This window comes from Podarcis raffonei, chromosome 16 (assembly GCF_027172205.1).
Source record: "Podarcis raffonei isolate rPodRaf1 chromosome 16, rPodRaf1.pri, whole genome shotgun sequence".
NCBI lineage: Eukaryota > Metazoa > Chordata > Lepidosauria > Squamata > Lacertidae > Podarcis > Podarcis raffonei.
Window position 1 is genome coordinate 41,952,711 of NC_070617.1, and position 11,353 is coordinate 41,964,063.

Consider the following 11,353-nt stretch of genomic DNA (forward strand, 5'->3'; position numbering starts at 1 on the left):
AAAGCATCCCCTACCACTCTCTGGAAACCATTTGGATCCATTAAGTGGCGGGGGCGGACCATCCGAATTGGTCCCACCTCCCTGCAGAGGGGATGGGTCGCAGAGAAGTCCAGTTGCACCAGGAAGTGATCTGACCATGGCACTTCTTTCGTTTCGCTTTTACTTAGTGTCAGATCACCAACATCCATAGAGGTAAACACCAGGTCCAAGGCATGTCCGCGGCTATGGGTTGGGCCAGACTTATTCAGGGACAGCCCCATGGAGGCCATGCTTTCCACGAAATCCCGAGCGGCCCCTTGTAAGGTCGTGTCGGCATGGATGTTAAAATCCCCTAGGACGACCAAGCTAGGTGTCTCCAGGAGAACATCCGCCACGACCTGAAGCAGCTCGGGCAGGGAATCCTTGGTGCAGCGGGGAGGTCGGTACACCAAAAGGAATCCTGTACTGCCCCTATTGCCCAACTTCCAGAACATGCACTCGGAAAACTGGGTCTTCCCAATAGGACGCCTGGTGCAAACTAATGACTTCCTAAAAATCACTGCAACCCCCCCTCCCCGCCCACATGACCTGGGTTGCTGTGCGTAAGAGAAACCTGGTGGACAAGCAGCGGCAAGGACAGGCCCATCTGCTTCATCCAACCAAGTCTCTGTTACACATGCCAGGTCAAGTCCTCCATCCATGATCAAGTCATGGATGGCAGTGGTCTTATGAATCATTGACCTGGCATTGCACAGCAGCACCTTCAGGTCATGTGGGTATCCCTTGCTGATTCTAGTATCCATCCGGTCAGGACCAGACCCGGAGGCAGGAATAGTCCTCAGACAACGACTAAACTCTGTAATGACGTGGTCTAGTCTTAGCGTAACTCCTCCTCCTACCCGTGATCACTGAGATCGGTTGCCCCAGTGCATCCCCCCCTGTGGAACATGCCCCAGCCATTTTGTGGGCTGGGGCCCACTCCCCGGCAGCCCTGACCCCTCCCCCTAAGAACAAAATAACACCTTAAACAAACAAACAAAACCAATAAAACAATACAGACAAAAAAATAATAATGTAAAAATTACAAAAACATCAAAATAAAAATAAAAAAATTCCCCAAGCCCAACCAAACATCCATCCCACCCCCACCCGCCACATACAAAAGATCCAAAGGAAAAATTTTAAAAACATTTTAAAACCACTCTAAAAACACTCTGTGCCCCCCTGGCAGCAACAACTGTCCTGGTGAGGCCTGTCAGGCCCTGCCCTGGGCCAGGTGGTAAGTGGCAAGAGCAGGGCCCTCAGGCACTCACACAGGGGAGTCCTCCTGGGCAGCAGGCAGCAAGCAGCACACAGTCCTTATGAGGCCCCAGGCCCCGCCCCAGGCCAGATGGTAAGTGGCAAGAGCAGGGCCCTCAGGCACTCACTCAGGGGAGTCCTCCTGGGCAGCAGGCAGCAAGCACCACGCAGTCCTTATGAGGCCCCAGGCCCCGCCCCAGGCCAGATGGTAAGTGGCAGGAAGGAGCAGGGCCCTCAGGCACTCACACAGGGGATCAGGCACTCCCATTTCTTTAAGAACTTGCCATAGTTTGCTGTGGTCGACACAGTCAAAGGCTTTTGCATAGTCAATGAAGCAGAAGTAGATGTCTTTCTGGAACTCTCTAGCTTTCTCCATAATCCAGCGCATGTTTGCAATTTGGTCTCTGGTTCCTCTGCCTCTTCTAAATCCAGCTTGCACTTCTGGGAGTTCTCGATCCACATACTGTTTGAGCCTTCCTTGTAGAATTTTAAGCATAACCTTGCTAGCGTGTGAATAACCATAACCATAACCATAACCATACTAGCGTATGGGTCACCTCCATAGCAGAGTGCTTTTCAGGAGAGATTCAACTGCATCCTGGGAATTCAGGTTTGCACAGCTAAGGGGGATTAAAGTGGCCCTTTGCCTTGGCTTCTCCAGGAAACCTCTTCCCTGGGCTTTCATCCTGACTTGCTTCTGTGGAGGCTCTCCCTCTTTCCCTCAATCAATCATTTACCCCACACTTTTTAGTGCATTTCCCGTTACTTTCCTAACCGCAAAAAGTCCATTTTTGAAAAGTTGATTTGTTGCAACTGAGTGCTTTAATCTATTATAATTGTGCAAAACTAAATTTCTGATAAGTGGTTGAATCCCACCAACAAAAGATGGAGAGTCTGGAGGCAACCTCTGTCACAAGAAGTCCACTTTTTAAAAATGCCAAACCTTTTCAGGTTAGGAAAATGACACAAAAATTCACTAAAAAGTGTGGGATAAACTTTGGTCATATCTGCACCATACATTATTACCATCAAAGAATCCTGGGACCTGTAGTTTGTTAAGAGTGTTGGGAACTGTAGCTCTGTGAATTGGGGGGGGAGAGAGAGAGAAACAATGTGCTTCAAATGTCTGGCACCGTCTTCTCCTCGGTTCAAACATGGATGGATGCTCAATGATTCGGTCATGGGAGGAGCCTCCTGTCTATACATTATTCGCTGTGCCTTGGAAAGATGAGTCAGGCCCCTCATGTCGCCACACCAGATGGCTGACATTTCTCTTTCTCTTTCCTGCTCCTGCTAAATATCTCATCAGAACCTAATGCTGCCCCCGTCCCTGAATTAGGTCAAGAGCCCACCCAGTCCCACCCCAGTGGCCAACCAGAGACCCACAAGGGAAGCCCACAGGCAGGGGGGCAACAGCAACACCCTCCTCACTTGGGATCCCTGCAACTGGCATTATTCAGAGGCATGAAGGTCTTTGGCAGGGAAGGTGGAGCACAGCCGCCAGGACAAGGAGCCACTCTCCCTCCATGCCACCACCATCCAGTCGCATGAGATGAAGTGGTCAGGAGCATGGGCATATAAATAAAAATACTTAACTAAAAGTAGAAATGATCAGAATATTTGAAATGGAAATACTCGCTGAGGTCACTTGGATGGTGTTGTGGTGCATCCTCACGACGCAGCCGGCAGCCCCATCGAGAGAGAGGAGTGGCTTCCTCGAACTGACAATCACATTGCAGGTAACTTGGTTCTGGAAGCTTCTCATAGTTTCCGGCATTTTCTCCTAAAGTTTTCTTATTGGATTTGCTGGAATGGTTTCCAGCAAATCCAAGAAAACTTGTTTTGTTTGGCATATTAAAAAATAAGATGAAAAAAGGCAAAAATCCAGGCCTGCATGGTGCAAGGAAAATCCAATGGCAGATTTGCTCTGCTTCATGTACCACTTTTGGAATAATCCTGGCGATTATCTTTGGATTTTCAATGCATTTGCAGACATGGGCGATCCCTCCCACCTCCCCTCTGTCTTTCCACGCCTCCTGCCAAAGACTAGTGCATGGGTAGTCAAACTAAGGCCTGGGGGCCAGATCAGGCCCAATCACCTTCTAAATCTGACCCACAGACGGTCCGGGAATCAGAGTGTTTTTACATGAGTAGAATGTGTGCTTTTATTTAAAATGCATCACTGGGTTATTTGTGGGGCATAAGAATTTGTTCATTACAGTGGTACCTCAGGTTACATACTTAATTCGTTCCGGAGGTCCGTTCTTAACCTGAAACTGCACCACTTTAGCTAATGGGGCCTCCCGCTGCCGCTGCGCCGCCGGAGCACGATTTCTGTTCTCATCCTGAAGCAAAGTTCTTAACCTGAGGTACTATTTCAGGGTTAGCGGAGTCTGTAACCTGAAGCGTATGTAACCTGAAGCGTATGTAACCCGAGGTACCACTGTATTATTTTTTTCAAAATATAGTCCGGCTCCCCACAAGGTCTGAGGGACAGTGGACCGGCCCCCTGCTGAAAAAGTTGGCTGACCCCTGGACTAGTGTCTCATCTGAGTTTCCAGTTGCTGAACAACAAGCTTCTGGGGCTCCCCAGGTGGGCTATGGGGATTTCCTGCCATTTCCCAAAGAACCCAGTTAACCCAGTTCTCTCTCTCTCTCTCTCTCTCTCTCTCTCTCTCTCTCTCTCTCACACACACACACACACACACACACACACACACGGAAACTCTGCTGTGTCTTGGATGGGAATTAAACTCTGGAGGTTGAATGGTTGTGTTTTGCTTCCCCCCACCCCCACTTTTTTTAAAAAAATACTTTTCACTCATTTTCCCATTCTGATGATGAGATTCAATCGCAAATCTGCATAAACCACATTTCCAATTGCTGCCATATTCATATTGTTTTTTGTTATATTTGATTATTAATCCAAATTTAATTCTATTGTGTTTTATGCTCATTTAGTATGGTATGTAAAACTGGTCTGGGACCGTAATACAATTTTTATATAATCTGCATAATCGCAAAATTATAGAACTTCTCCCAATATTAAATACTTCCTTATGGAATTAAAAATGGTGGCACACACAGACACAATTTGGCTGCACATGCTCAGCCCAGACTAGCAAGCTGAGTGCAGTTGTCAGCAGATACAATCAGACAATAAGTCCGACTGAAGAGTGGGCAGAGGAGGAACAGGATGCAGGGACTGGGGCAAAATGCAAAGCAAAAAGTGCAAGTGTGAACCCAGAGATGACGCACAGAGCAATGAAAGCGTGGACAGGCCCTCAGACATGATTCCTAGCAAGTGTCAGAGAGAGGCATGTGGAACAGAGGTGGAAAGTCATTGTCTGGCTTTTCTAACCAGAGCTCAGTGATGGATGCTTTAGCTGAGATTCCTGTATTGCAAAGGGTTGGACTAGATGACCCTTGAGGTAATAATAATAATAATATTATTTTTTTATTTATACCCCACCCATCTGGCTGAGTTTCCCCAGCCACTCTGAGTGGCTCCCAATCAAGTGTTAAAAACAATACAGCATTAAATATTAAAAACTTCCCTCAACAGGGCTGCCTTCAGATGTCTTTTAAAAATAGGATAGCTGCTTATTTCCTTGACATCTGATGGGAGTGCGTTCCACAGGGCGGGCGCCACTACCAAAAAGGCCCTCTGCCTGGTTCCCTGTAACCTCACTTCTGGCAATTAGGGAACCGCCAGAAGGCCCTCGGCGCTGGATCTCAGTGTCCAGGCTGAACAATGGAGGTGAAGATGCTCCTTCAGGTATACAGGACCGAGGCCGTTTAGGGCTTTAAAGATCAGCACCAACACTTTGAATTGTGCTCGGAAATGTACTGGGAACCAATGTAAATCCTTCAAGACAGGTGTTATGTGGTCCCGGCAGCCACCCCCAGTCACCAGTCTAGCTTGGCACATTCTGGATTAATTGCAGTTTCCAGGTCACCTTCAAAGGTAGCCCCATGTAGAGCGCATTGCAGTAGTCCAAGCGGGAGATAACTAGAGCATGCACCACTCTGGCGAGACAGTCTGCAGACAGGTAGGGTCTTAGCCTGCATACCAGGTGGAGCTGGTAGACAACCGCCCTGGACACAGAATTAACCTGTGCATCCATGGACAGCTTTGAGTCCAAAATGACTCCCAGGCTGCACACCTGGTCCTTCAGGGGCACAGTTACCCCATTCAGGACCAGGGAATCCCCCACCCCCGCCCGCCCCTGTCCCTCAAATCAGTACTTCTGTCTTGTCAGGATTCAACTCCAGTCTGTTAACTGCTATCTATTCTCCAACTGCCTCCAGACACTCACACAGGACCTTCACCCCCTTCACTAGTTCTGATTTGAAAGAGAGGTAGAGCTGGGTATCATCTGCATACTGATGAACACCCAGCCCAAACCCCCTGATGATCTCCCAGTGGCTGCATGTAGATGTTAAAAAGCATGGGGGAGAGGACAGAACCCTGAGGCACCCCACAAGTGAGGGTCCAGGGGTCTGAACACTCATCCCCCACCACCACTTTCTGAAGGAAGCAGCAGTGGAACCACTGTATGACAGTGCCCCCAGCTCCCAGCCCCTCTAGACGGTCCAGAAGGAAGTTATGGTTGATAGCATCAAAGGCCGCTGAGAGATCCAGCAGAACTAGGAAACAGCTCTCACCTTTGTCCCTAGCCCGCCGGAGATCATCGACCAGCACAACCAAGGCAGTTTCAGTCCCATGGTGAGGCCTGAATCCGTATTGGAAGGGATCCAAGTGGTCCACATCGTCCAGGTGTGCTTGGAGGTCCCTTCCAACTGTATGATTCTATTATTCCTCTCATGATCTGGGCAGCTCCTAATGCTCCTCACTTAGGGCTTATCCATACTTAACCTTTCCAGGCAGAGGTCCGTGTTTTAATGGTCTGTGTCTGAGCGTTCTTGTGTTTCCCTTCTTCTTCTTTCCCCACAAAAACCCTCTCTTTAAACCTGAATCGGAGCAAACATCAGTTCGGATTTCCACAGATTGATGTTTATCTTGATTGAGCTTTAAAGAGAGCCTGGGGCTCTTGACCAAAAAGGAGGGGGTGCTTGGACATGGTTCATTAAAGCACAGACCGTGCCTGGGAAGAGCAATGAAAGGTAAGTGTGGAGAAGTCCTTACTTTCAGCCTTTTGCCTTCCAGTTTAATCCAGGTGTTCTTCTGCTGCTGCCTCTGCATAATTCTTTCTTTTTCTGCAGGTTTTGTCTTTTGCTGGCAGATCACCCAAGGATCTCTGGTCAGCTATGACTCCTATCCTGCTTTTTTTCTACAGAGGGGCAGATAAAAGCTGCCCTCTGCCCCTGCATGCAGCTGTCACCCGCTCTCTGGCGCACACAAGGCCTGTGTCTTTCCCCCTCCCCCGTCCCCCACCCCGGAAGTGGCCACACCTGCCTGGCCAGATGCACAGAGGCAGAAAGGATGGCTGTTGGTGCCCCGTGTCTTCAGAGCTCAGGAGTGTAGTCAGACCACCAGCTGGATCTCTTTTTGCATAACACGGCAAGAGCCCAACTCATCTCAGCAAAATGCAGAACCTTAGCTGACCCCTTCCCTCATTCCAACAGTTGCCCCCCCTGCCCTGCCACTGCTGCCCCCTCCCACTCCAGCTCTGCCTTGTCTCCCGAGGCTGGCCAATGATGCAGTCCCACAATATGGCCCTGATACCCGCCTGCATGAAGAGCCTGGCTGGCTGCTTCCACCTGCAGGCTGCAAGACGGTGCAGGGTGTCTGCTAAATGCTACCTGGGGGGATCTAGTCCTGCCATCTGGAATTAGAGGCAAGGCCTCTCTGGGATGCCCAGGCCCTCTGCAAAGTCTGCTTCTTGGCATGTCGATTAATGGTGGCGACAGGGAGGAAGAAGTTGCCACATCTCATCCCGACTCCCTCTTTTGGGGCTGATCAGATGACGGATGGCAGAGTCAGACTCCGCTCTGGTGCTCCTGGCACTGCCTTCCACGCTGCTGCTTGAGTTGTTGGTCTGGATGCTGTTTTCCGGGGGGGGGGGCACTCTGGGATGCACCTGATCCATCCAGGAAGAAGGGAGATGCCTTTGCTTGGCTCAAAGGCCAATTTATTACTCCCCCATTGACAGGAGCTGCACAGGGAAGGGTGTTCGTGTGAAATGTGTGGCAATACCTGCCCTTGAAAAATGATAATCCTGCATGCTTGGAAAGACAATACTGTCCATTGGCAGGATGCGGCCCTACCAAGCCCCCTCCCTCTGGCACCAGCAGGAAGGGGGGGCTGGTGGCCCATAAGAGTTGTGCCAACCTAATTGAATTCCCAGTCCTGGGATTAACAGGGCTGAGGTGAGAAAGGCAGTAAATGAACCCAGAAGAAAGATTGTCTGGATCCTTGGAATTCCCAAAGGGGAAGGAAGTACAGTGGCTAAGTGGCTGGTTTTAGAGAGTTCAGTCCTCCATCTGAAGGACTCTCTGAGTCAAGTCCAGTTTAAAGATAACAAGCTGCAATGACCTGGGGGGGGAGCGAGAGGGAGAGAAACTCCTAATTTCTCCACACCCTGCTAAATTCTATGCCCCTCTAATAGCAAGGAACATAGCAAGGGAGCTGTCTTATACCAAGTCAGAACAACCATCCATCTAGCTTTGTATTGTCCATCAGCAGCTTTCTAGGGTTTCAAGCAAGCAGTCTTTCTCAGCCCAACCTGCAGACAGAACCTGGGATCTTCTGCATTCAAAGGATGTGCCCTACCAAGGAGCTGGGGCCCTTCCCACATTCTCACCGATGATGCTGTGTCCTCCCTCCCGCACCGTTTTTCAAAGGGAAGAGGATTCCTGCCAGGTCCAGGGAGTGAAGCTGCCAGGAGCTAGAAATGTTTCGGAGACAGGCTGGGGCATCCCTGGCTGGGGTTTCCTGGCTTTAGGAGAGGAGCTGCACAAGAGCTGTGTCTCTGTAGCCTGTAAAGGACACTGGTGGGCAGGGAGGATCTGATGACACCCCAGAAAAACTGGCTGTGGTGCCTCTTCCACTCCCCCACCCAAGGCCTTCTGTTCACCAACATCAAGAAAGGCAGTGTCCTTATTCCTGGCCAAAGGCTGACTGTCCTGCTCCCTCCCTGTCACTTTTAACAAGAGGATCATCCAGCAGAGATACTGCAGAAGCAAATGAGTCTTGACAATCTTCCTCTGCTAGATGCATTTTCACAAAGGGCAGAAGCAGCAGCACTTGGGAATCTGACCTGCACCTTTGCCATCTTGCAGGTGGGGAGGAAGCCATTTGCTACAAAGACGTGTCCCCACACGTACCCCCACGTGGCAAGGTGCTGGGTGGCCTGACAGAGCCCTCCTGTTCACTAAGAGGGGGGCAGCCTCTTCCTCTGAACCCAGTAGGATTTCTCAGGCAGCCAGTAGCCTCCTTCCAACCCCACCAGCAGTTCATGGTCACTATCACGCACCAGCTTAGAGCAAATAAGCAGAAAGATATGTTTGGCCCTTGCCAGCCCTTTGCAAGAGAACGTGGCTAAGAAAGGGGCTGAGGGGCTCTGGCGTTGGGCATGCGCATGAGGGGTTTCCACAATGGTTCCCTGCCTGCTACAGCCAGCCTCCTCCAGTGGCACGGAGGCCGCTCTTGGCCAGCTCTGCTGCCCCTACCCAGGAGGGCAGAGGCTGTAGTGGGTGCCATGGCATCCCCCAGGCTGGGGCCTCTGATAAGCCCAGGCAGGAAAGGAAAGGCAAGGCAGTCCCAGGATCAGAAGTCAGGCAGGGGGAATGTGCCAGGCCCTGGCTGCCGTCACTGTTGAGTCATTTCCTACAGGGCGGGGGCGATAAGAGCTCCCATCTCAGGCCACAACCTGAACGGAATCAGCAGACTCCCTGGGAAGCTGAGCATTCAGTGCCCTTCCCAAGGCACGTGGACAGGTGGGCAGGGATCACCCACATGCATTCCTTTGGGTCCTCTGCAGCTGCCCAGCCACCCAGCTCTGCTGCGTCCTCCAAGGCATGGCAGGTGGCCGGGAGGTGCCACCCCAAGCAAGAGGCATCCCCACCCACCGCCAGGAAGGGCCCAGGTGCCCCTTCTGCAACGAGGTTGTGCTCTGCAGGGTTGGGGAGGGAAGCAGGAGGTGGCGGCTTTGGCACCTCCAGTCGAAGGAGAAGAAGGCAGAGGTGGGCTGGGCTGGAGCTGTCCTGCCACCAGAGTGCTCTGCTCTCGCAGGCGCTTTGCAGCCAGGCTGTTGGCAACTTACATAACCGGGCAGGGAGTGGCCCCACCTGGAATAAACATACTGTTAAGCCGGGCGGCTGCCGTGCATGTCTGAACGGGAGGCTCAGCATGTCATGCTCAGCACCTCCGTCCTCCCTCTGGAGCAGCCAGCTGCTTCCCTGCGGCACCTTCCAGGCATCTCGGAGGGAGGGAGAACAAGAGGGAACCCCGGAGTGACACAGGAGGCGGAGAGAGGTGCTGCTGTGGTGGCGGGAGGGGGGTGTCTTTCCATTTCAAATGCAGGATTTCAAGCGGGGGGACTTCTGCCCACCCCTGCACTCCCTGTGAGACAGGCGAGAGGGCTCTCCACCCATCACCACCTACAAGCTGGCCAGAGTCACCCCGGTGAAAGTGGCTCACCGGCTCTCTTCAGTTTGCTCCCTGGAGCTGGACTTGTGCTCTTTTGCGAGATGCCTCCACTTCATGGATCCTTGCAAAGTGGTTCTTCCGTGCCAGCTGGGGAGGCAGGGAGGGCGGGGTGGGAAGAAAGAGTTTGCGGGGCATTTTTAGGACGCTGGGGAGGAAGATGTCATCCGTCAAGACTGAGCCTTGCATTGAGTACCTTGGAGCTGTTGAAGGGCTGCTGCGGAAGTCGCCCTCCCTCTGCGCCAAGCAGGCCAAGGAAAAGGGCTTTCCCAGGTGGACCCCTCACTCTGCTGCCTCTCGCTGCGAAGGAAGGAGCTCTGCCTCTAGCAGGAAGCGGGAGAGTTGGGCTCCTTTGAAGATGTGTGCGGGAAGGAGCAAGGAGGGGCAGTGGGATGACCTCCCGCAGGAGTTAAAAGGAGGAGGAGGAGGCGGCAGCCAAGAAGAGCAAGAGGCGGGGAGCAGAGCGCTCCTGGGGGGCTGCATCCGGCATCCGCCGCTCCTCCCAGCTGCTTCGGGCCTGCCACCCTGAGGTGCATTGCCCCACCTCGCCTCATGGGCGAGGACTGTATGGCTCTGCTGGCAATGCCCACCTTTCTCTGCCTGCCCATGCCACTCTAGTGCCACCCAAGCTGCAGAGAGCTCTCCGATGGCTGCGCCTGCCCACCTGCCTGCTCACCTTTGAGGTGCTCCCTGCAGCTCTCTCCAAACCCCGACCTTGCCCTCCCCAGCCTGAAGCAACACAGCCTTTCCTGGTGACACGATGCCCCTCCAGGTGGCTTCCTGAGCTCAGCCCTAGTCTGGGTCCTGCTGGGTGGCAGCAGGGGCACAGAGAGAACCCAGAGCCCCAGCAAGATGCCTGCCACCATGAAGGCTGGCCGAGCCTCATGAAGACATGCCTTGAGCAGCTGCCGCAGAGTGCCAGCCTCTCTCACAGCCAGCGCTGGGTGAGCTCAGCCACCCAAGAAGTGTCCATTATGAGGCCACAGTGCAGGGCCTTTGTGTGCCTCCCCAATGGAGGGGGGCAGTGGAGAGGGGGTCCAAGCAGAGAGGCTGCCTCTGAAGGCAGCCCTCTTTAGGGAAGCTTTTAATGTTTGACAGACTATTGTATTTTAATATTTTGTTGGAAGCCGCCCAGAGTGGCTGGAGAAACCCAGCCAGATGGGTGGGGTGTGTGTGTGTGTGTGTGTGTGTGTGTGTAAATAAATAAATAATACTATTATCATCATCATCATCATCATGATTTAGGGTATCATTTGGTCACTGCAATGAGTCCACAGAGCAGGCTGTGGCTGTAGCTGTGGCTGCGGCTGCCCCTGCCCCACAGCAAGTGGGATGGAAGCTTCCTTCCCTTTGCCTGATGGCTGATGAGGCAATGCTGCCAGGAGAGAAACTCAGCCAGCCAGGCTGCTGATGGCAGTGACTTCAGCATGGCTGCTGCTGGTGGCTTCTCACTGCCTCCAACTC